Below are 27,453 nucleotides of genomic sequence, written 5' to 3' on the forward strand. Positions count from 1 at the left end.
ATTTAAAAAAAAAAAAAAACAATCAAAAAGAACCCAGATCAAAAAAATATAATTCTGGCTGACAGACCATGCACAGGTAACACTGATGGTGTCTTGTCCCAGCCAAGTCATAATGGGCGAGGGTTTGGAAATGGTATTTATCCGGTCCATCCCTCTTGTCGTTGGCCCTGACTCCGACTATGTGGGTGTGCACGTCTTCTTCTCTGAGGGCACTGTCAACTGCAATGTCCTAATTATCCACACTTGAAACATCCCTCGCTCCTTCGACTCACCGCAGGCGGGGATGGAGGAAATGATCGTCCCTCTATCCTGCCACGACCTAGGTGTAAGTCAAATTCTATTCGTTGACCTCTGCCTCCATTCGTAGCTAAAGCACTCGTTTGTAACTGCATTAGTTTGGCAGTGGCATCTGTTGCTTTTCGCTCCATTTGTCATGTGCAATGAACAGCGTTTCCTCTTGTTTCGCAGCTTCTTATATCTCAGCAGTCGTACTTCTGGGAAATTATTCCTCTCGCTCCGCTACACCTTGAACGCAACACCTAACTCTCTCAAGTCGGGGTGGATTGCATGCGGAGTGTAAACTCCCCCTTGAGCTCCTGGTTCATACCTGGGTGAAGGTTCCTCAGACGCACCAGGTGCAACATGCTGATATGCCAGAGGCACCTCTTCCTCATCTACTTCCTCAGTTACTGTCTCTACCAGCCTTGTGTACAACCCATTTCGAGGTTGGGCTTCCCCTTTTGTTGTCTTTTTCCATTATATGTCCTCATGGGAATTTGCCGTGTTACTTCTGACATCACACGTTGTGCCCTTTGTAAGTTAACTTTCAAACTGACCAATTTTGATTTTTCATCTCTTATTCTGCTTTCCTCTGTCCATGGTTAAAAACTTTCTCCAATCCACATCCTTTGCTCGTTTCTTTTCACCACTTCTCCTGTCCAATTCCTTCCTCAGATTTTCTAGCCTCCTTCTTTTGAATGCACCATTCCTTGGAAAACCTGTCCTCAAATCTTTTGTCCACTCATATCACTTGTCTGTATCAGCTACTGACCCCTCTCCATAATTATCAAACATGGATCTCGCACACGTACACGTCTGAGGTGAATTCACTTTACTTACCTTCTCTTATCTATTACCCATCTTGTCACTGAGTGTAAAAAAATCAGAATAAAAATCAAACAATATACAAATTAAATGAAAAAAAATTCAAAGTGCAAGTGTATTCTTGGAAACATTAATCTTTTGCAAATGACAGAACTTGGTGTTATATATTGTTACGGCTGTGGAAATACGCATTACACCATGAATGGCCCGTAAGTGAGATATCTCTAAGTACATGTGTAGTTAGCCCCAAATCCGTTGTCTAGAAGGAATTTATGTGATTCATTCGGGCTGCGACGCTTTGAGATAGCCGTTTTTCTGTTCTATCTCTATTTTGAACCAACCACGTCTCAACCGCCATCACACAACAACCACCTTAACCACCACGCCAGCCATCGTCACCAACTACAACCACGCTCCAACCCTCAGACAACAACAACAATGCCAACAGCCACGACCTTTACCTTCACAACTCAATCCCGCAAACATCGCATCACCATCATTCCCAAACGGCACCATAACCATCAAGCCACCACCGATAAACCTTCCACCACCCTCACCTCTCTCCTTTTACGGTCATTCCCGCACCACCTGTGAACACTGAGCGTCGGGCTGTCTTGGGCTTGTCAGCGATACGCACCGAGCCGCGAGTGCAAATAGCGGCCTTTCCGAGGGAGAATTCGGATCAAGAACGCCACACGCCCACTTCTGATCCGTCCAATTAACAAGCGTGGAGCGGCTTGGCCCCGCCTCCAGGCGCGTCTGTGTGAAATCGATATATGCAAATTCTAGGATCAAGGGAGGTTCACGCCCACTTTTCCTCCATCCAATCGGCGAGCGTGGCTCCGCCCCCGAGGTCATCCTGATCCGGATATTTGCATATTGTTTTCTCCTGCCGGCCTATAAAACGGCGAGCGGAAGGCGAATCGTGGCAGAGTGTGGCAGTGGCAGAGTGTGGCAGTGGCAGAGTGTGGCAGTGGCAGTGTGTGGCAGTGGCAGAGTGTGGCAGTGGCAGAGTGTGGCAGTGGCAGTGTGTGTCGGCAGGGCAGAGTGAGGCGAAGTCATTGCTGTGGCAGAGAGCAGAGTCGGGTGGCGAAATCATCGGTGTGGCATCGAGTTGGGTTCTGCAGTCGGCTGAGGAGAGTTGCGGGAAGAGGCAAAGGAGCTCGGGTCCGAGGCGAGAAGGACGGCGGTCAGCGACGAGGTCGCGCTGTGAGATCACTCGTCGCGGGACCCAAGCCAGCCAGCCATTCTCCTCCCCAGGGCATCAACAATTCCCCCTTTCCCCCACGCTGAGATAGTGCAAAAAGGGGGCCCCGTTCCCACCCCCCTCCAAACGTCATGCCAACGAAACCCGCCAAGGAGCATGGAGTCGGGGCACAGCCACGCGGCCACATCTGCGGCTCGTCCGCCAACGCGTCACGAGGACGCGGGTAGGACCCCCCCCCCCCGGTCTCGCGGATCTGGCCGCTCCTCCAGGTCACGCGCACATATTGGCCTCCAAGCCTGTCTGCCCCCTTGTCTATGAGGGTGGCTTCTTTCCTTTGCTTTTGAGTAAATGTGTGTTGGCACCGTCTGTAAAGTAGAACTGTAAAAGTGTTGCCGTGTGTACGCGCATTCCATAGTAACTCTGCGTCATTGTTTCTTTTGTTTTAACTGCTATATGTGCATTTTGACTGTTTGGCTGTATATGTGTGCTTTCCGTGTGTCGCGTAATAAATGTGCATTGTGTGAACTGTTTTCCCGTTTCGCTTCGTCTTTTCTTTGTTGACCCTCCATCCTGCTTCACGTAAAGGGTTCGTAGTGGCTTAATACGCCCGGTAATTAATCTGAACCGTCCAGGTCGGCGATAACACCGCTCGGTTATCCTGATAGCATGGAACGGGCCACCCAAGCGGCCCATGTCCGTAGTCGACCTGCGGCGAGGTGCGATCGCCCGGTCGACCATTCGCGCAGGTACTTAGGTAGATCAAATTTGGCGAGCATCCCTATCCTGCGCGGATGAGCAATTGGCACGATCGTGGTGAGGTTAAACCCCCACCCGTGACTAGCTCCCGGCGTTGGTCCGAGAGGGTCATGACAGAATTGTCCGTTCCGGTGGGCGAGGTGGCCGCCATTCGAGTCACGTAGCCGTCCGCACACCGTCGGGCGCGAATTCGCAACAATATATATATATATATATATATATATATATATATATATATATATATATATATATATATATATATATATATATATATATATTTTTTTTTTTTTGAAAGACTTGAGGACATCACACAGCACCTCCAAAAAATATTTTGTTTCAAGATTGTGAGATATTTACGAACACTTTGCCTTCAAACAATGTGCACACCTGCAAACCACCTTTCCACCCGAAGAGCGTGGCGGAAATGGTTTGGCACATGTGGTGACACGTAGGAGTGTAACATTGAAATAGTCGACTCTCGTGGCAGTGATCATCCAATCCATTTATTATAAAGTTAAACAAAACGGTAATAATTACATTGACGTCTTAACATTCTGTTCCATTAATTTAAAATGTACATTTTATGTTTGGCAATTTCAACAGGAAAGGTGGTTGGGCTAGGGTCTTGAGGTCCCTGATTTCAAGCCCACTCCATGCTGAAATAATGCAGAATGTCATCCTTCCAACATCGGCACAATGAGGACCAGCTGGCTGGGAATGCTCCCGTCGAGTATCCTGCGTTGGAGTGGCAACCCCTTCACGATACAAGGACCCTGGCTCGTCAATGGAACTGACTCGGCAGGTTTATGCACCTGATGCACAAATAAATGGGGGAGGTGGGGAGGAGAAGAGATGGCAGAGTTGGAATTATTGTTTTCGTGATATTATCTGCAGATAAAACAAGTTACGACTTCGAATTGTTTACTGTATTTGTGGACATTTTAGAGGAAATTAACACACCAGGTATCTGTCTAACAAGCACTCCCACCCACAGGTCAGGTGTGGGAGTATGAGCCGGAGCAGCGCGTCGCTACATACACTTTCCAACAGTTCTCTAGGGGTCTCCATATGCTCATTCCCCAGGTAAGTGCCTGGTCCACCCACATTTCCTTGAAATGCCAATCAACCTGCTGCAACCATGAAGCATGTGGTTGGCCCGTTGGCCTCCTCCACTCACGAGGCTTCCTCGCTGAGAGAATTTGGTCAGCAGGATCAGCGTCAGGAAAGTGAGCCACATGTCCACACAGCCACAGCTGATGCTTATGGACTATGCAGGTAACAAATCTCATCTGAGTCTCTCTCATCAAACGTTCATTGGATACAAAGTCTGACCAGCGATAACCAAGCATTTTCCGAAGAGAGTTGATAGCAGGGGAGTTAAGACAACGTCTGAGATCCTTGGTCAGAGTCCAAGTCTCACATCCATAGAGCAAGAATGGAAGGAACAAGGACTTAAAGACTCGGACTTTCGTCGTCCTGCATTGGTACTGACAGCACCACACCCCATGATCCAGTGAATTCCTGGCTCCCCAGGCCCGACCCAGATGTCTATCGATCTCTGGCTCACAACATATGGAGACATGAATATCACTGCCAAGGAAACTGAATCTTTCTGAAACTGAATCTGAAGGCCCTGTCACACCTTGACGTTTTAGCCAGCGTATGCCGACGTATGAAAAATTTGGCGAATACGCTGGCACACGTCGAATACGTTATGGGTAAGTTTTGCATACGTTAGGAGCATGCCGAAGCATGCTGGCATACGTCATAGTATGCCGAGCTCGTCGACAAATTTTAAGCATACTCAAAATTTTTCGACGTGTGCCAGCGTATGACTCACACGTTCCGCATACGCTGGCCATAAGTTGTATGCACGTTACCCGATCGTTGACACATGTCGAAACACATTACTTGTAAGTTACTCATAAGTCGAAACACGTCGAGGTAATGTTTAGTGTACCCGAAACTTATTTCTAACCTATGAGTAACGTGCTTTGAACCTATGTGTAACATATCTCCAACGCATATTGACGTATTTAGACGTATTTGACGTCTTCCGGACGATCACAGAACTTACTGAACGTGTTTCTAACTTACAGATACTGTATAATGGTGTATTGGCAGCATTTAGGGGAATTGGTATATAAAAATGGGCTTCACAGGAGGAACCCTTCAGTGTTCCAGACTCCATGGTTTTTTTTTTTTCTTCGGCATGACAGTGATGTTGACACTTCGATGTCTCGTGCGGTTATGATTTGAATCGTCGAGCGGCAGCCTATTAATAGGCTATGCCACGTGATCGTCGGCGATACGCTGCCGCGCTATGCATAAGTTAGACTATCGTTGGGCATAAGTTGTGAACGCCGCCAACACGCTAAGCATTCGTTGGTATAAGTTATCTATGAGTTATCGAAACGTTCTGTGTACATTACTAATACGTTATGCCTCCGTCCAACTCGTTATGAATACGCCCAAAGCTGAAAAAAACATCAATAGTTCAGCGTACGCCAGCGTTTTACATACATTTTCATATGTTGCCATAAGCTGGCTAAAACGTCAAGGTGTGACACGGCCCTGAACCACGAACAGGTACAGGCAAAATAGCAGCATCCAAGATGTCAGTACCAGCCTGGATCTTCATTTTTACCCAGGAACCCCATAATCTTAGCAACTGTGACCCCTCATTCAGCACCTCAAGAGCCTCCGTAAGGGTATCCAGCATCTCCGCTGAAAATTGTGGATGCCAATACACACTCCTGAAGAACTCCAGCAACAACTGGAAATAAGTCAGAGGTGGAAGCACCACACCTCACAGCACTTTCAGTACCAGATTAGAGTTCAGAAATCAGATTAATCCGTTTTGGTGGCATCCCACGAAGAATGAGAATCCTCCAGAGGGCATTCCGATTCACTGAATCAAACACTTTGTAGGGATCAACATGACTGCCAGCAGCTCCTGCTGAAACTCTTGTCTACGTTCGGTGAGGAACCAAAGAGCAAGAATACGGGTCAATCGTTGAATTCTTTGGTGCAAAGCCAGACTGCTCTGGGCAGTGGTGTTCAAAGCAAATGGTGTTGAACCCCATCAATAATTATCCGAGCAAAGACTTTGCCTGGCACTGAGAGCTGCGTCATCCCTTGATTGTTGATGCAGTCCTGGCGATCACCCTTCCCTTTCCAGAGAGAGACAACAAGACCCCTCTTCCAGTCAGCTGGTTTGATACCTGTGCTCTCAACAGAGCACAAAACTGCATACAATGATACAAGTACAGCACTTCCTTGAGCCTTGAGAAGTTCAGAATGGATGCGACAGATCTCAGGAGCTTTACCCATTTCACCTGGTTCACCACAGCCTGTGCTTCCACAACCAAGGTGGTTCACAGTTGATTGGAGGGTGACCAATGGGGATAATGACATCCCTGACATTCAAAACAACAGCTGCGGGGTCAACATGATACAGCTGCTCAAAGTAATTGGCCCAAGGGGCCTTCACTTCAGACTCCTCTGTCAAGAGCTCAGCACCCTCCATTCTAAATGCATTGCACCAAGGGAAAGGATTGGAGGAGTGCAATGCACAAATTCCCCTGCAAGCAGGGAGAGAATCACAACCACAGGTGATGTTCTACCCCTTCACAGATTCCTCGCACATCGGCTTCCTTGTCCACACTCAGTGCACGTACAGTTTTATGCCTCAGCTCCCTGAACAGCTCAGCTCTGCTACTAAGCCTGGCCCTGTGACTGGTCAATGTTTTCCAGTGTCCCGAATGGGACCAAGTTCTTCATCGTCTTTAGGTGGGTTCCAAGACATCCACTGGCAACATCAAGGTTGGTCATCTTGAAGGTACTCACCAAGAACCCCCAGATCATGACCCCCCAGATTCCCAGAAAAACGAAGATCCTCCAGATCACCACTCAGGCTGTTCACAAACTTCTCAGATACCCTCTTATACTTGAGCATGCCTACCATCAGCCGAGGATGGGATAGTACCAATCTCCTGGATTTGAGCTGCAACTTCAGAGTTGCGACAACAAGCCTGTGATCAGTTTTGAAGAATTGACTACTCTGGTAGACCCTGCAGTTCTGAAGCATCGTCTGGTGACCATAAATGAGCACATGGTCAATCATCTTTGCCGCACCACCAGCATTGGGATACCAAGTCCAACGATGAGCCTGTGGGCACTGAAACCATGAACCAGCCACCATAATTCCACAACTTACAAAGTCAAGGAACTTAGTGCTGTTCTTGTTCACAGTTCCAGACCCATAGTGACCAACACATGTCTCATAATCATCCCTGTTGGTGTCGGTCGATGCATTGAAATTCCCCAAGACGTGAACAGTATTTTCAAAAGTCAACGTCAGACTCGAGAACAACATGGGATGCCTCCTTCACGGTGAGATCACTCGCCTTCGTTGGAGCATATACAGAGATCAGGTAAATGACACCAAAAGAGGAATGAATCCTCAGTCAAATAATATGCTTGTTGACAGGTGTAACCTCAGTTATAATTGGAGTCAGTTTATTGGACACAGCTACAGCAACTCCATTGGCAGGGTAACCATCAGAGTGACCAGACCTGGAGTAGGTGTAACCACCCACCATTATCTCACCTTATCCAGTCTCTAAACCTCAGAGATTGCTGCAATCCTAATGTTCAAACGCTGAAGCTCAGACGATAGCAAGGACAGGTGATCATCCTCTCCTTGGGATGAGACATTCTAGGTACCCACCCGAAGGGACTGCCTGAGGTTAATCCGGAGATCACCTTCTGGTGGATAACACCTCGGCAGCACCCCCAATAGACACCACCACAACCGGACCCAGAAAGGTTCCCCTGTACTTTTCCTCCTTTCATCAAAAATGTGGTCCTGAAGGCTTTGCCCTAATCCAGTCACCCAGTGAGCTGCCCTAAGAAAGGCAATGGCAGAGGAGATACAACCAAGGAGTGGGTTTTCAGTTTTTTTTTTTTTTTTTTTTTTAATGTTTTGCAGAATGAAGCGTTTTTATGGTGGCCGGAATGCAAATCCTGCCACCAACCTCCTAGAAAAAGGTAACCCAACTGCAGACGCAGTTGGGCACCAGATATCGATGGCTGTTGGCTAATAAGGAACTCCTCTGCCCTTTGACCCATCGTGCAAATACAAAAGCCAAACTATCATTGCATGATTAACTCACTGGTGATATAATCCACGTCTACCATTCAGAGCATTTCCTCTCTGTGCCCACCTGGAACGATTTTATCAACAACGATCATATGAACAGTTTTCCCCCATCAAGCAAATATTGATCCCTCACCTGTCCTGTAAATTTTTGGACCAGTTTTCCAGGTACCATGTCTTTGTATAACCCGAGCACAAATGTGCTTTTTTGTAACTCTCCATTTTGAACGCCCTGCACACGAACACATACAGCATGTCAGGGTGATGGCATCTCTTTTTATCCGTTTAACAGAACCGTTGCAGGGAAGGACGATGCACGTAGACCGCAAAGTGCTTTGGAGTGCTGATATCAGTCGGGGAAGTGGAGATGGGAAGGCCATTATTTTCACTCTGCGTGACAGCTCGATGGTAACCTCACAGCTTTGAGATTCTGCTGCCCAGCCGGAGCCGATACAGACCTCGGGTTGTGGAGGGAATGGGAAGATAAACAGGGAGAAGGATAAAGAGCAACTTTCACTGCTATAATCCACAACTACTGAACTCTACCTTATTATACCTGAACCTGCATTGACCTTTTAAAACTAAAACAATTACCACCTGGATATTTCCAAAACTAAATGTTAATTTCACACTCTATTTTAAATGTGCATCGGTAAAACAAAATGGTGACTCGTGAGAGCACTGGATTGGTTTCACAAAGTTTGTTGTTTGTTGGTTCAAATCTGGAAAAGGAGGGAGTTGGAAGGATTTTGGATTCTTCGCAGCTCCTGGAAAACGAGCTTGTCTTCAGAGAATTACCTTGTCTGTGTCTCATTGTTTATAAAACCCCATCTGGCTCGGTAATGTCCCTCTATAGAAGGGATAATTTGACCGTCCTACCTGGTCTGACCTACTTTTATCACTCAGCCGACATTTTGTGGTTGAGTGAAAATAATCTCAGAACAACTTGGGATGGGCACGAAACGGCATCTATGAAAAAGCAGTGCCAGGTAAAACCTTCAGTTAAAAAAATAAATAAACGAATGAATTAATGAATAAATAGACAAAGACTGTTTCTGGACGTCTCTTTCATGAAAACCATTTAAATTGCTCCAACAATCATACCACGGGTCCCTCTCGGGTATCAAATGTGATTTGGTACAGTAAGGAATATTAGATTAAATGAAGATGGGATGGGAAGAGTGTTCCTTACATCAAGGTCATTATCGAGCCAGCTGGGGTTTCAACAACAATCACACACAGACAAGATTTGATAAGATTTCTCTTAAACATCATTCACTAATTTACTGGGTTTGTTCAGCACATGCTTATGATATTTATTGGAGGATTGAAGTGTGGCTTAAGAATGAACAAGTAAAAAAAAAAAGATATAAAATGTCATAGCCCCTGTTTCAGTAATTTTGCTGTCTGGAGTTAAAGGGCTCGTCCACAATGATGTACAACTAAAATGGCCGTCAGTCGGCCATCTTTGATCAGATCATAAAATAAAGTGAGGGGCACATGTATGCCAAGATTGAATAAAATCGTACCATGCGTGTCTGAGAAATGATTAGGGACACATTTAAGTCACAAAATGGCCACCAGTCGGCCATCTTGAAGCTGATCTCGAAAAAAAAAAATGACGTGCAAATGTAAACCATGATATGTTGTCATCGTGCCGAGTACGGATAAAATCAGTCCACACATGACCAAGATATGGTTGCGGACACAAACGCACGGACACCAAAATCGAGACCAAATCCGTAAAGCCCCGTTTGGACAATATACAACGGGGGCTAAAAAGAGAAGCATCGCGTTTGCCGTCACATAACTCTTCATTTTGTGGTTAGAGAGGATTTGTTCACCAAGTTGATAAGAAAGGAAATGTTCACATTAATCATCAACTGTTTTACCTCATTTACACTCAACAGCTTAAATCTTCAACAAGCAAAACCATTTGGGGATGAAACCTTGGTCCATCGCACGACTGTTCCCGCATAAGAATGAGACGGATGTCGAAAAACTACTTTTTACAATTTGTTGTCGTTCTAGAAAACATCGTCTCTACCTTACCCTGTTGATCTTCTTAAATGGTCTCCCAGTCGGTCTACCCTTTCCAATTGTCTCTTCCTCTTGTGGAGATGAACCACCACATTTGATAAAACTAACATCGTGTTTGGGTGTAAAAGTGGTGACACGTTGGCAAATGACGTCGTGACACCACATCTTCCTCATACCTGTTCTCACCATTTCTTCCTCACACCTGTTCACTCCACCATCTTCACCTCAATTCCAATATCTGAATACATATGTATGTATGTATGTATGTATGTATGTATGTGTATATATATATATATATATATATATATATATATATATATATATACATATATATATATATATATATATATATATATAATTCCAATATGTAGTAAAATGGAATGTCTGCTTTTCAAAGTTTTATATACGGTTTCGCCCCTGATGCTGGGATTCCAGGTTCAAACCATTATATGGCACATTGTGTTATTTTACCCATTGTTTGTTCCTGTCCTTGTATCCCGTGCAAATGGACAATGATCTTTCCTCGTGTTCTCCTACATTTGAAAAATAATTTGGACGGAGCAGATGCATAAATATATATATATATATATATATATATACAAATATATATATATACATATATATATATATATAGATATATATATATATATATATATATACATACATACATATATATATATATATATATATATACACATATATATATATACACATAATATGCATATGTATGTATATATATATATATATATATATATATATATATATATATATATATATATATATATATTTATATTATTTATATATAATATATATGTTCCACCGAACTGTTGTAAAGGAAATAGTTTCCAACAGAGTGTGAAATATTTAGGGAGTTTGATAGGAATGTCCATCTGACAGCATAATAGCAGGTACCCGTGGAAATTCCACCGAGTATAAAATGTGACGAAGTCCTCAACCCCTTTCTTCTTTAAGCCCTCAACTCCCACCCCCTGTCCCAACCCCAAGTCCTCAACCCCTTTCTTATTTAAGCCCTCAACTCCCACCCCCCGTCCCAACCCCAAGTCCTCAACCCCTTTCTTATTTGAGCCCTCAAGTCCCACCCCCCATCCCAGCCCCAAGGCCTCAACCCCAAGTTTAGCCATACCCCCAAACCCCACATCCTCCATCTCCCCCTCCCACAAAGAAAGCTTCAATTCCCCAACAACCCTCTTCACTCCGAGCCTTCAAACCCCCTCAACCATCCCGAAAACCTCAACTCCCCCTTCCCAACTCTGTTTCTTCTCTGCACACCTGCACTCCAACTCTGTGTCCCTCACTCTCAATTTCTTCTTCAAGTGCTCAACCGCCCTCCCCCACCCTCCCCTACCCCATGTCCATGGCTCCCTCTTTCTTCTTCTTCAAGTCCACATCCCTACCTCTCCCAACTCCAACTTTGTATATCCCCACCACCTCCTCATTAAAAGTACGCACCACCCCCCCCCCTTTCCAACACCAAGTCCACAACGTACTCAACTCCACATCCACATAATAGTCAATAACTATGGAGACGATTAAAGGTTTCTCGATGAAGTAAATCGATGAAAAGTATATTATTCGTCAGACGGGATTGACTGAATAATTTATGCCAATATTACTTTTTACATTTGGGAGGTGTGCAAACCAGCGACTCTGAGATTATACACTGCCTGTGAAATTTTGTGCTTCCGCTCACACTTGGCATTGGCAGAGCGTTCTTTTGTACACCTTACTTGTGCATGAAAAGATGGTAGAAGCTTTAGTTAGGAGCCCCACATTGTAAGGGAATTTGTTCCCAATGGATGTGGAATATGTACACTTCCAGTCAAAAGTTTTAGAACACCCCCATTTTTCCAGTTTTTACTGATATTTAAGCAGTTCAAGTCCAGTGAATAACCTGAAATGGTACAAAGCTAAGCAGTAAACTGCCAGAGGTTAAAAAAAGAAGTTTAGGTTACCAAAAACTGAAAAATAATGTACATTTCAGAGTTGTTACAAAAAGGCCCTTTTCAGGGAACAACTAATGGGTTAGCAACTGCAGCTGTTCTGCAGCAATGGAAGTAAATTAATCCTTGAAAGTTGATGTAAACAATTTCTACAGGTGTCCCAACTTTTGTTGTTTAGTTACAAACCCTCTGTCTGTATAAAAGCGGTGTTGGAACAAACTGTGTTGCTGCACCCTCTGAAGCATTATTTGGACAATATTGCACTGCAGGAAGTAGTATATTGCTCTCATAATGGTGAGAAAAAGACAATTAACAAAGGAAGACAGACAGAGCATTTTAACCCTGAAAAGTATCGGTCTTTCCTTTGGAGAAATTGCAAAACAAGCCAAGGTGTCGGTGAGTACAGTTTCCTACACCATCAAAAGGCACTTGGAAACTGGAGGAAATTCTGACAGGAAGAGGTCTGGCAGACCCAAAGCCACAACACAATCAGAAGACAAGTTTCTGAGAGTCAACAGCTTGTGTGATCGGCAGCTCACAGGACAGCAGCTTCAAGCACAGCTGAACACAGGTCGAAGTAAGGAAGTCTCAGTTTCAACTGGGAAGAGAAGACTTCGAGCTGCAGGTTTGACAGGTCGAGTGGCAGTAAGAAAGCCATTGCTAAGATGGCAAAAAAGGAAAAGAGGCTTGCCTGGGCCATGAAGCACCACCAGTGGACTACTGAAAACTGGAAGAAGGTCTTGTGGACCGATGAATCAAAATTTGAAATCTTCGGTTCATCACGCAAGGTTTTTGTACGCCGTCGAGTGGGTGAAAGGATGGTTCCTCAATGTGTGACACCAACTGTCAAACATGGAGGAGGAAGTGTGATGATCTGGGGCTCTTTTGCTGGATCCAGAGTCTAGTCGGGTAAATCTACAACAAAAAATAGCCTTACCCCAAAAAAATTGATACAAAAGGTTTTTTAACGGTTTTGGGTAGGGTTTGACCTCCAAAATAACATACTAAAAATCTACTCAAATCCACCTACCGGAAAGGGCCTATTTTCAAGGTGGCGTCCAAAATGGCCGCCATGGGCTTAAATTGCCATAGAATGGGCACTAGTTGGCCTATATTTGCGATTTTTGTGTCAATTTCTATTTTTCGGAGGTCAAAACATCTATTAAAATCATTTTCAAAGTTGATCAGTGATGGGAAAGCCTTAAATCCAAGATGGCGTCCAAAATGGATGGCGTAATAAGTTCTGGGCGGGTCTAAGCCCTGATCTTGTCATCGAACAGACGTTGATGAGATCCCTGAAAAGCACTGGTGGCCTAACACGCGGAAATGGGATGGGTGAAGAACAACGGTCTCTATGGACAATGTCAATGCCGGTCACGTTGGAATAAAACAGTGCGATGCAGGAATTCACTGATCTTTTGTACACGACTAGTGAACAACACAAGGAATCGAGTGGTGCAAGGATGGAAAGAGATGCTTCTGACCTAGCCAAAATCAGTTCAAAACTCAGTGAATGCTCTCCGTTTTCTCCAGATCCCTCACTAAGAAATGTTGTGACTGGAGTGGTGGCCGCGTCGGATGTGAATGTCCACGAGCATAAGTCTGTTGGAGAGAAGATTATGGAAAGTATGGTCAATAAACCTGCTTTCACATCATCCTTCAAACGAAAAGACAGAGCCAAAACACTTGGAGATGTATCTTCAGTCAAACTTGGTCCAGACAGAGCAATTGACCCTGCTCTACTCTTTCAAAGATTTCTTGTTGTGTCAAAAACAGGAGACATTTCGTTGGAAGATGTCATGGGCTATGAGCTGAGCCCATTTCCCCCTGCCCTGTTTGAGGGTATAGGTATTTTCAGAAAGGCTGACAAACCTCAATTAGTTCAAGCTATCAGAGACCATTCTGCCAAAGTGTCAAATGATACCGTGTCTGACTCTGTTCCCCAAACTGAGCCCTATGTTCTTGATGGTGGCTCCTTGCTGCATCGTTTGTCATGGACAGCCGGGGACAGTTTCAATGTGATAGCCAAGTCGTATGCTGACTTCACTATTCGTCACTATGGAAAAGCAACAGTCGTTTTTGATGGTTATGATGATGGACCATCTATTAAGGACAATACACACAAGCGTCGTGGCCATATTGTTCATCCCGAAGTCAGCTTCACACCTGGAACATAATTCTCTGGCAAAAAGGATGAGTTCCTGTCCAGGAGCTCCAACAAACAACAGCTCATCAACCTCATCAGTGAGGAAATGAGGAAAATTGGCTTGAACGTAATTCATGCACCAGGGGATGCTGATGTAGACATAGTAAAAGCGGCAGTGACATCGTCATACCAACAATCAACTACCCTGATTGGAGAAGATACAGATCTGTTGGTGCTATTATTGCATTACGCTAGCGTCGACAGCAAAGAACTGTATTTTCGTTCTGACAATTCATCCAGGAACTGGAAGGTGCACAATATCAACCAGCTGAAAGTATCATTGGGTGAAGAGCTATGCCCACATCTTCTCTTCCTTCATGCCTTCACTGGGTATGACTCGACATCTCGAGTATTTGGAATTGGAAAAAAGTCAGCATTTCAGAAACTGGCAAAGGGGGATTCAGCAATCAAGACTTGTGCAAACACCTTCCTTGTCCCCAACCAAACAAGAGACATGGTCATGGAAAATGGCAACAATGCCCTGAAAGTATTATTTGGAGGACATCCCTGTGATTCCCTCGCCAAGTTGCGATATATTGTCTTTGTGAAGAAACTGGCTTCAGCTTAGTCGTTTGTCACCCCAGACGGTCTGCCACCAACAGCGTCTTCAACAAGGTTTCACTCTCTGAGAGTATACTATCAGATTATGGTCTGGATGGGGAGGAACGGAAACTTGAAGGCAACAGACTGGGGTTGGAAACTAGAGGACAATAAACTAGTTCCAGTCATGTCAGACAAGGACGCTGCTCCAGAAAAGTTGTTGAAGATGATCCGATGCAACTGCACAACTGGCTGTAGAACAAGTCGCTGTAGCTGTAGGGGATACGGTCTGCCATGCCACAGCGTCTGCGGACCCTGTCAACTTGATACCTGCGAAAATCCTGTCAACAAGACAGTATCGGAGGACGAAGAGGAAGCATAGTTTATCTATGGTAAATGCTACTTCAATGAACGAACTTTCGTTGACGTTTTCGATTTACCCTAACTTGAAGGCATTTTAATTGAAAGTACGTTCTAGAGGAAATGGTGGTCATTGTGAGAGCCGATTAATTTATTACTTTCTAAATTACCAAAGAATATTTTTATTTATGTTATGCACAAGATGGTCAATTAATTCTGATCACTACACATGGGACAACTTTTCAGGTAGACACTATATGAAGGATTAGGCATGACCTCCAAAACATAGGAATAAACGCAAACACTACAAATATAGTCCATTTATTGCCTGTTTTGAAACAAGTACATGCCCATGGTGGCCATTTGGGGGGGGGGGCATTTTGGACGCCGTCTTGGATTTAAGGCCTTACCATCACTAGTCAACTCTGAAAATGATATCAAGTGATTTGTTGACCTCCAAAACATAGAAATCGACACATACATCACACAAGCACAGCATTTATTGACAATTTAGTAGCAAATTTATGCCCATGGCGGCCATTTTGGGGGGCCATTTTGGACGCCATCTTGAATTTAAGGCTTTTCCATCACTGATCAACTTTGAAAATGATATCAGTGGATTTGTTGACTGCCAACACATAGAAATCGACACATATATCACACATGCACGGTATTTATTGACAATTTAGTAGCATTTTATGCCCATGGTGGCCATTTTGGGGGCCATTTTGGACGCCATCTTGGATTTAAGGTTTTTCCCATCACTGATCAGCTTTGAAAATGGTTTCATTGGATTTGTTGACCTCCAAAACATAGTAATTGGCACAAAAATCACAAATGTAGGCCAGCTATTGCACATTCTATGGAAATTTAAGCCCACAGCGGCCATTTTGGACGACATCTTGAAAATAGGCCCTTTCCGGTAGGTGGATTTGAGTAGATTTTTAGTATGTTATTTTGGAGGTCAAAACCTACCCAAAACTATTGAAAAACATTTTGTATCAATTTTTTTGGGGTCAAACCACAAATTTACTCTACTAGTCAGTGACTTGCACAGAGTGACTGACACCCTGAACCAAAACGGCGATCACAGCATTTTGCAGTGCCATGCAATACCCTCTAGTCGACACCTAGTTGGTCAGGGGTTCATCCTACAGCAAGATAACGACCCAAAACATACCTCCAGCTATGTCAGTACTACATTAGAAGAAGAAAAAACAAGACAGGAGGCTTCAAATCATGGAATGGCCAGGACAGTCTGCAGATGTAAACCCCATCGAGCTGGTTTGAGATGAACTGGACAGAAGGGTGAAAGCAAAGCAACCTACAAGTGCAACACATTTGTGGGAACTTCTGCAACAGTGTTGGGAAGAACTCTCCGAACAATATTTGATTTCCATTGTAGAAATAATGCCACGAGTATGTTCAGCTTTTATATCTGCAAAAGGTGGCTACTTTGATGAGTCAAAAATTTAGATTAAATTTTGTTCAACAAAACGATTCCATGATTTTTTTTATCTGCAATTGTTTATTTGTTCTATGTTTTAATTTCAGAGTACATTGTAACATTAAACTGCTTAAATTTCAGGAAGAACTGGAAAAATGGGGGTGTTCTAAAACTTTTGACCGGTCGTGCACATGCGGTTTGCTATGAATGAATATCCTTTGACAGTATGAAAGTCATCAACTCTGCTTCGGTTTCTTGGTGAAATAAATTGATGGAAAGGAAATTAGACTGAGATTAAACAGCAACAGTATGCACAACAAAAATGTACACAACAAGAAATTGCCTGAACATCCACATTTTTCGACTTCCACATACACTGTCTGGAAAGAAGAGCTTTTAACTGAGGTATCATTCAGCATTATATGTGCTGTGGTTATGTTTACCCTGTTCAAACACAGTCACGCAAATTGCATATGTGTGTGTATATATATATATATATATATATATATATATATATATATATATATATATATATATATATATATATATATATATATATATATATATATATGAGGCCCCACGAGGAGGAGTGATGGAAGTGACATTTTTTAATGATATGATGATGATAGGCTCGGATGATAGGGTAAGGGTTCAAATAGTGCTATATGGCATTAACTCCAAAATGGCTGATGTGTCCCTTACATCACTCCTCCTCACGGCGCCTCATACATATATAGACCTATCGAGATATCTACAGTCATGCGCCGCATTACGACGTTTTGGTCAACAACGGACCGATTATACGACGGTGGTCCCAAAAGATTATAATGGAGCTGAAAAATTCCTATGGCCTTGTGATGTCGTAGCCGTTGTGGCGCTGCCAGTCGTATAAAAGTACAGTTTTGCACGTACAGTTATGTGCAGTACATCATACTTGATAATGATAATAAACAACTACCGTGTGGCCCCGTTATAACGCGATTGTTGAGGTCCATAAAATGTCATCGCGATAGTTGCGGGGTCGCGTTAAATCGGGATTCAAGAAAATCACCGTTCAAACTGACCCAATGTTGACCAAACATCCCAAAACACCCCTATTTTCGCCCTATTTGACCTGTCTTTTGCACGTTTACCTTCGAGCAAGTAAATTACTTTTGAATTAAAGAATTCTGAGAATAAATCATTGTTGTTTACAGTAGAAATTACAACACAAATTAATTTTTAGTAAAGCTTTTTATGTTGTTAAAACATTCGTGCTGTTCCGAAAATATATCACACAACTGACAGGTGCTCGTTTCTTCACTTGTAAATTAATAACATCGATGCAATGATTATTTATAAAATACAAACATTATTTATTCACCTTTCTATAATAATCGATGCGAGAGGAGATTGTAAGCAGCCGCTAACAACACACATGGCCGTCATGAACAGCACAAAGGTAAAACTAACGCGTCTTCCGTGTATCTTGGATGTGGGACAAGATGTGGAGGTGGAAGACGTTGATATTGATGATCCTGACCCTGTTTAGGCCGAGGCTAATGTGTTTGTTTGTGTCTTAGTTTTTAACAAAAAAGTTTAAAAAGTAATAAAAAAAAAAATTGTACGGCTGTACAATGGGTTTGTGTTTTACGGTTAGGGTTATTACAAAAGAGTTTAAATTTTTTTTTCAAGTTTATAAAGTAAAAAAGAAATTTCAATTTTTAAAGTAAAAAAGTTATAGTGAACTAAGGTTAATTTATTATTGAAGAAAGAAAAAAATATATTTTCTAAATTTAGTGAAGCCGAAGTATAGAGTGTTTATAAAAATATACAGTAGTGTTCAATCAAAATCTACAGTTGTGTACAGATATATATACATATATATATATATATATATATATATATATATATATATATATATATATATATATATATATATATATATATATATATATATATATATATATATATATATATATATATATATATATATATACATATACAGATATGGATGCACAGATATATGTTTGGATTTCAGAAATAGCGCCACCTTTGGTGCTCGTCCGTATTACAGATAATCTTCCTTCATCTTCTTCATAATTTCATGAAACCTCAAAATTATGACATGGATTACAACATATTGTGATCAATAAAATTTCTTTAAAAAATGAAATAAATTATAAAGTGCATTCCCATGAATGTGCCGCAGCACTTTGTCCACAAAAGGAGGGTCAAGAAGGGGTCAGAATGTTCGCTGGTAACTTTAAATAGAGGGAGAGGAAAACATACCTTCTAAGGACGGGAAAACGAGGACCAACCTGCTGGGCATGTGCCCGTCGAATATCCTGAATTGAAGTGGCGACCCATGAGGAGGATCATCCATCCTCCATCACCAATCTTTTATGTGGGATATCAAGTGCTTGCGTTCCATGAACTTTAAAACTGTAGAGTACCGTGTAGTCTGGATGACCCCAGTTGTTCAACAGTTTCAGCTTGATCATTGTAAAAGCTGTTTCTGGAACCATCTACATGGGAAGGCACACAGGAAAGGAGAAAAAAGATGGAAAAAGTTGTAATTTTTGTTTTTATTACATTATCTACGGAGAAAACAAACTGTTACTGTGAGCTGTTCATAATATCCGAAGGACAATTTAGAGGAAATGAACACACCACGTATCTATGTCTGACAAGATCTCACACCCATCACAGGAATACATCGGCCAAACTATCATCATCAGGTGACCTCACTGGTGATATCATATACAAACAACACTGAGAGCATTTCCTTTCTGTGCCCACCTGGAAATATCCAAACAGATTTCCATCACAAACCAAAGGTTGATCCCTCACCTGCACTATGAATCGTTGCACCGGTTTTCCAGTTACGAGGTACTTGTATATACTGAGTAAGGTGCTTTTTCCATTGAAAATGCCCTGCAAACGAACACACACACAACTTGTCAGGATGGTGGCATTTGTTGTATATTTAATATAACCGTTGAAGGGAAGGACGACGTACGTAAACCGCAAAGTGTTTTGGAGCGCTGATGATGTTTCCGGTCGGGGATGCGGACACAGGAATGTGTTCCAGAGTGAAGGCCATTATATTCACTGTGCATGACAGCTTGATGGTAACCTCAGCGCTTCGACCTTCTGCTGCCCATCCGGAGCCGACAGACACTTCGGGCTGTGGAGGGAATGGGAAGATAAACATGGAGAAGGATAAAGAGCAGCTTTCACTGCTACATTCCACAAACTACTGAACTCCACCTTTTTCATACCTTAACCTGTAATAACTTTTCAAAACTAAAACATTTTCCACCTAGATATTTTCAAAACTAAATGTTAGTTTCATACTCTGTTTTCAATGTGCATCGGAAAAACAAAATGGCTGCTCATGAGAGCACTGGATTGGTTTTACAAAGGGTGGAGGTTCAAATCCGGTAAAGTTGGAGGTTGGAAGGATTTTGGATATTTTGGAGCTCCTGGAAACTGAGCTTGTCTTCAGAGACTTACCTTGTCTGTATCTGATTGTTCATAAACCCCAGCTGGCTCAATAATGCCCTTTTAAGTGAGGGACAATCTATCCGTCCCACCTGGTCTGACCTACTTTGGTGACTTGGTCGACATTTGGTGGTTGAGTGAAAATAACCTCAGAACAACTTGGGATGGACACGAAGCGGTATCGATGAAATGGCAGTGCCAGGTAAAACCTTCACCGAATAAATGAGTAAATAGACAGACCTTATAAATTGCTCCAACAGTTATACCATGTGTCTCCCTCAGGTATCAAATGTGATTGGGTACAGGTAGGAATATGAGATGAAATGAAGATATAAATGTTTCATGAGATAAGACTTCTCTTAAACATCATGAACTCATGAACCGAGTTCGTTCAGCATACCTTTATGATATTTATTGGAGGATTGAAGTATGGCTGGATGACGAAAGAGAGAAACTTCACGTTTCCAGTCACGTAACTCCTCATTTTCGGGTTGGAGAGGATACGTCCACCTGGTTGGGGAGGAGGGGTGATAAGGAAATATTCACATTAACCATCAACTGTTTTACCTCATTTACACTCAACAGCTTAAACCTTCATCAAGCCATGACAGGTTTGTTGAGGTACAAAGTCAAGACTCATGGAAAAGTCAGAATGCTGAATGGATCAGGATGCATGAGGACAAACGGAACAGTTGGGGGGGGGGGGCAATCAACAGTGACGTTGAAGGACAAAATAGAGGGAAACTTGGACAATGGGGTCAGGAAAAATGGGGTGGACAGGATGAATAGAGTTAACTTCTCCCCCTCCCCTCTCCTCTCTCTACCCCTTTCCCCTGCCTCTGTCTCTGTCTGTCTCTCTCCTCTCCTCTCCTCTACCCGCTCCCCCTGATCATTTTGGGATGAAACCTTGGACCATGGTGCGACTGGTCCTGCATAAGGATGAGACAGACAACGTAAAACTACTTTTTACTGTTTGTTGTTGTCGTTCTTCAAATATTGTCTCGACCTTACCCTGTTGATCTTCTGTACAGGTGGACTCTTCCTCTTATGGATATAGACTTCCATATTTGTTGAAACTAAAATAGTGTTTGGGTGTAAAAGTGATGACACGTTGGCAAATGACATCATGATCTTACTTTCTCTGAACAATTTTCAGGATATCTTCCTTGATGATCAAGTAATATCATTGAAAGTTTTACACTCGGTGGTTTGCCATTGCCTCCCTTGTGATGGTCAGGGCAGGAATTTGAAATTTGTTCAAATATTTCTGGAACTTGTATCACGATAACTCGTTAAGAAAGGAAATTAAATAAAACTTACCCTTCGAATCCGCTGCGAAATCATATGACCAGTCAATTCTGCCATAATCAGCATTCTGTTGGAGGGAATGGGAATAAGTTGATCACGTGAGAAAAACACAAAGTTTAGGATTTAAAATTATTTTCTATTTCTAACCATTGCGTCATCGACGTTCATTGTTGTATCCATGCCTGGTTTATCATGTCTGGAAATACGAGCAATGAGACAAAAACTAAATCTGGGGACCTTTACTTGATATATTCCTCATTACAGTGAGTTTCACACAAAGCATGGCCATTCGTTGAAAGCCGTGCTCATTCCACGATATTTAAAAATTCTCTTATTAGAATTGTTCAGATGTACGAGGTGCTTCATCCCAGGGACTAATGTGTGGATAATCACCTCTCCCAATGATGGGTTAATCAGTGGAGAAATTCTCTTCAAGTGACTTTTGCTGTTAAAGGAACAAAACAGATTCCTCGCTGGTACTCACCGGGTTGTAGTGGTGCTCGACAGGTACCAAACCAGTTTCCTTGTGGATGTTGACATCTGATGGGGTTATGAAGGAGAAAAATAAAATTAATTTGTTATTTTTATCTTTTTATAAACAGATCCTGAAAAAAAAAATAATAATGGAATGAAATCATGAAGAAGGGCTGAGAGGTGTGCACACTCTCCTCTGAGCTGTCGAGCATGGGTTCAAATTCTGATTCAGCTATGGGCTCCCGTCGTGGCGTTTCGGCAGTACAAGGCATCAATGCATGTGCCGACCCTCGGACGGATATTAATGGACGACCGAGTGGATGACCGAGTGACGAGTTGGTTCCCAGCCAAGGAAATGTTCACTTGTCATGGAAAAACCGATGTTCTGGACACAAACCAGAAATTAAAGAAGGTGTAGACTTGCCGCTGGAAGTAAATGCGTTCGCAAAAGTTCAACTTACCCATGTGAGTCACAAAAGAAGTCATCATGAACATCATCAGCACCAGGAACCAGAGGAAAGCACCAGTGTAGGACCTGAAAAACACGTGGATCATCAACATATGGTGTTGGTGTACGGGATGTGATGTGCTGCTTGGTCCAAAACCGCAGGAGAGTTCTGTTTGGGAAGGCAACATGTTGTCATCCCTTTGGTAGTCTGTTGGCCGATGTGCTATCGTGGGTTTGAACATCGCCTCGTGCTGTGTTACAGGGCGACCTAACTTGGTGAGATTAAGCTGGACGTCCTGTCACTCATGGAAAGATGAAAAATCACATCTTTACAAAATGGTGCGTTAATGTTGAAGAGGTGGGATGGGCTACGTTTACAAACATTTACTAATTTCAACAACTTCACCTTCAATATACATGGCACTCTTCTTCTCTATAAATACAGAGTACTCATTCATTTTTTGTTGTCTTTCTGTAATCCTACACTAATAACAATCAATGCACACAATGTATTACTGACGACAACACACGATGTACAGATAAAGTTACATTGAAGGAGGTGAGCGGACATCGTGTGATGGGTTCTTGGAAGTGTATTGTGGTCCCGCTTTTCCGTTATCTCGCCCATCTTGGAACCGATGTTGCATCATCATCGTAAAGTGTGATTCTTTAAGTTGTTACAACTACAACCGAGCCTGAATGTGTTTTTGGTTGGACATTCACTTTGATGGAAGGAGAGGTGTCTTTACCTGTACTGGCATGGTGGCAGCGTCTTCAAACTCATTCGCCCTCTGGCTCAACAATCGACAGAGAACAAACAGTGAAATCCTACCTCATTCGAAACGAGCGTTTTCATATATACGTGACAAACCAGCCAGAGGAATATTATCTGGAAAGCACGAGCTCTGTCAATTCATCACCATGCAGTGCACAATATGGCAAATACATATCGGGCATCATGATGATGGTGTCTCAGGAAGATTGGAAGGAATTATTTCAAAATTTGGTGTCCGAACTTGTATTATACTGTCAATCGATGCCAATTTTTCTCCGTTTCTTGTTAATGGTACTCATTGGTGTTAAAAGACAAGACCGGCCCCTCCTCGGGAGATTTACTGAAGATGGGGTATAAATCCAGGAAGCAGGATGCCACACAGCCCAGCGGAAAGTAAAAATGCTGAAATTAATGCAAGGCCAAATGGCCAATTATTGTCCTGTGATTGTTCGAAGCACTATTGTGAAAAATTCCACATCCAGACACAGTATTTGACAGGTCATACAACTCAACTATGGATTCCAATCCACGGCGCTCACCTCATTGACTTTTCTGACATTCACTTCAATCAGATGATTGTCCTGAAAACCTTTACCAGTGCTAAATGGCCTTCACTGAAGACAACCTGCTGAACCGTGACAGCGGTATCACCAATCATGTGGTGGTACCAGCTGAAGACAAAGAACATTCCCTTTCTCTCGAGAATTTGATTGTACTCACATGGCTCTGTTTATTAACAAATGACTTTCCCAGGGTAGCCAAACAATAATATGGTACAGCGCTTCATTCCCACACTCTGAAATCAAACAAACCTGAGATATCCAAAGCCCTGGTGACAAGGAATCCCTGTGATATGAGCTCCATACTCCAGAGGAAGCTAAAAGTTTGTGGTGTTCGTGGTGTGTGTGTGTGTGTGTGTGTTTTTTTTTTTTTTTTTTTTTTTTTTTTTTTTTTTTTTCTCTCTCTCTCTCTCTCTCTCTCTCTCTCTCTCTCTCTCTCTCTCTCTCTCTCTCTCTCTCTCTCTCTCTCTCTCTCTCTCTCTCTCTCTCTCTCTCTCTCTCTCTCTCTCTCTCTCTCTCTCTCTCTCTCTCTCTCTCTCTCTCTCTCTCTCTCTCTCTCTCTCTCTCTCTCTCTCTCTCTCTCTCTCTCTCTCTCTCTCTCTCTCTCTCTCTCTCTCTCTCTCTCTCTCTCTCTCGTCAACGACAGCCAGTTTACCCGTGCCCTGTCCACTTCGCAGAAAAGCCTCAAGAACTGACATTTTTAACATCGTGTGCTTTGTGTAAACAAGCTGGGAATACTGATCATAATTTTTTTTAGCAAGTGCAGATTCCTGCCCGACCAAGATCACAAGTACAGTGCCGATACAAAATCTACACCCCCTTCAAAAAAAGTTCAATTTTTTGTTGGTTTATAGGCTGGAATTAAATTACATTAAATCAGACTTTTTCCACCTGTATTTTCCACTATTATTTTTTTCCACGAAACAAGAATATCTTTGTTGGATAAGTGTCCACCCCTCTTATAATAACAATTGCAAATTATAGTGGGGCAGATAACAGCAATTTTTGAGAGGAATCGTACAAATGAAGATACAAGTATCAAATTTGGCACATTTTTTCTCCAGGGGATTCTAATAAAATCTGCCCGATTGGCCATTTGAAAATCCAAATTTTGAAAAAATTTGGAATTTCAAATGGCCAATCGGGCAGATTTGATCAGAAAGCCCTGCAGAACAGAAATGCCAAATTTGATACTTGTATCATAATTTGCACGATTTTTCTACTATCTACTACACTATTAGCTCAGGTATAAACCAATCACCATCAAAATCAGACACCAAGTTAATTGGCCTCCTGTGTCAAATTGTAGTGATTCTGATTATTGCAGAATAAAATCAGCTCTTCCTGACAGCTTCCTCTGCTGGGAAGTGCATTTTACAGTTAACACAACAATGAGCACCCAGGAGCTTTCAAAAGACCACGGGATAAAGTTATGGAAAGGTACAGATCAAGGGATGGAATAAAAAAAACTCTCCCCATGCAACTTGACTGAGCTTGAACAGTTTTGTGCAGAATATTGGGCAAAATATTGCCCAATGAGGGTGTGCAAAGGTGTCATGGACCTGTACCAACAGAATCACTGCGAAAATTGCTGTCGAAGGTGCTTCCACCAATAATTAACTCAAGGGGGTGGACACTTACCCAACCAAGATATTCTAGTTTTGTATTTTTAATTAATTTTCTGAAATTTGTAGAATATATTTTTTCACTTGGAAGTTGTGGGTTATGATGTACAAATGAAGGAAGGAAAAGTCTGATTTAATGTAATTTAATTCCACGATACAAGGCAACAAAAGGTGAAAATTTTGAGAGGGGGTGCAGACTTTGTGTAGGTATTATATATGATCATCACTCAACAAGTCACCCTGATTTTCAACAACGACAACGACAAAAACGATACCAGTGACAAGAAGAAAAAGAACAATCAGAGATTGCAAACCCTCGCCAGGACGTCTGTTGAGTGGTGTATTTTTTATAGGTTTTTCAGGTAAATCCAATATGGCCGCCAAACTATGTGACCAATGACAACATATGTGTGAACCTTTTGTTCCTCATGGACAGGCAGTCATACGTGTAAAGTTTTGCTTTGATCTGTTCAGCCACTTCGGAGAAGAAAATTTTTTAAGGTTAAAAAAAAGAGAAAAAGAATATGGCTTCCTAATCGCGTGGCCGATGATGTCCTGAAATTTTGTCTGTGGACCATTTTATCCCAAGATGACCCTCAAAATTTTTTATACAGATCGGATGTAGCGTTCTACATATGGAATGATGATGTCATAACGAGGACACCGATGACGTCATTAAAAAAAATCACTCATTCCCCATGAGGAGTCCTTGCTATGTGCCAGGTTTCAATTTTTTTCCTTGGTGCGGTTTCAGAGATACAGAGGTTCAAAGTTTTTCGTTTTTTCCAATATGGCTGCCACACCTCGTGACCAATGACATAATATTGAAAAATAAAACATTCCATATGAGAAGTTGCACCAATGGTGAAAAATTCATCTCAATCTGACAAACGGTTGTAGAGAAAAAAACACGGAAGTTCTGTGCAGACAAACAAACAAACGGACAAACAGACAAACAAACGGACCCAAATGCAATACCCTCTCCTGCGGCGGCGAGAGGAACAATAACTTTGACAACGGTGCAAATTCTGTGAATGCCCTCTGAATCCAAGTTCGTCAGTCCTCGTATTTTGACACTTTTTACGGTGATCAAACTGCCCACGTTACTATCGACAACGAAGCAACTGGTAATATGATATGTGGGTCTGCAGCCAAAAGTCGAGGTGTTCCAATGAAAAAGAGCTCCCAGTCCACATACCAGGCTGACGGTTCATCATCACTCAAGGTTATTAGGGAAACAAGTTTCATATTGGTTCGTGACAATAGAGTTTGTATTCAAGGGCCTGGTTGGAGAAAATTCGGATGTGGACATGTTAGCGGCCTTTCATGGAGGACAATGACATTTGTGTTCAACTTGCTGAACACCAGGTGACTCTCAGTGATGGCACAATTTACAAGTACGGATCTATGGAAAGGCCTTCCGATCAACATAACGTTAGACGTGCCACATTTTGTGAGCTCCATCCAACTCAACAATAGACTACCTCGATCTCGACCTCCTGCATGAGCTCTTTTCTTCAGATGCCACCTTTGCACTCAAGCCGCGTACAGACACCCGTTATGATGACGGAAATACCTGGCAAACTTGGCTCCCACATGTGTATTTACAAGATCCGCCATGTGCATGCCCAGTTCGGCAACTGCCTGAAAAAAATGCATGTGTCGCGAACTCGGCAACCTCCTTGAAGAAGGTGCAGTTGTCAAATTAGCTGATGACCTATATTGTGGAGGAAACACTCGATGAACTCTTATTTACTTGGCAACAGATCCTTCAAGCCTTGAGTGATTACAACTTACGTCAGGTCAGGTCAGGTATGGGAGCATGTGCCAGAACAGCACGTCGCTGCGTCCACTTTCCGCAGGTACTCCAGGGGCCTCCGTCTGGCCATCCCCCAGGCAGATGCCAGGCCCATCCCCATCTCCTTGAGATGATGGTCAACCTGTTGCAACCATGAGGCACGTGGTCGACCCACTGGCCTCCTCCACTCATGAGAC

This window comes from Eptatretus burgeri, chromosome 15, assembly GCF_056783735.1.
Source record: "Eptatretus burgeri isolate ZD-2024b chromosome 15, Ebu_testis_v1, whole genome shotgun sequence".
Classification (NCBI taxonomy): Eukaryota; Metazoa; Chordata; class Myxini; order Myxiniformes; family Myxinidae; genus Eptatretus; species Eptatretus burgeri.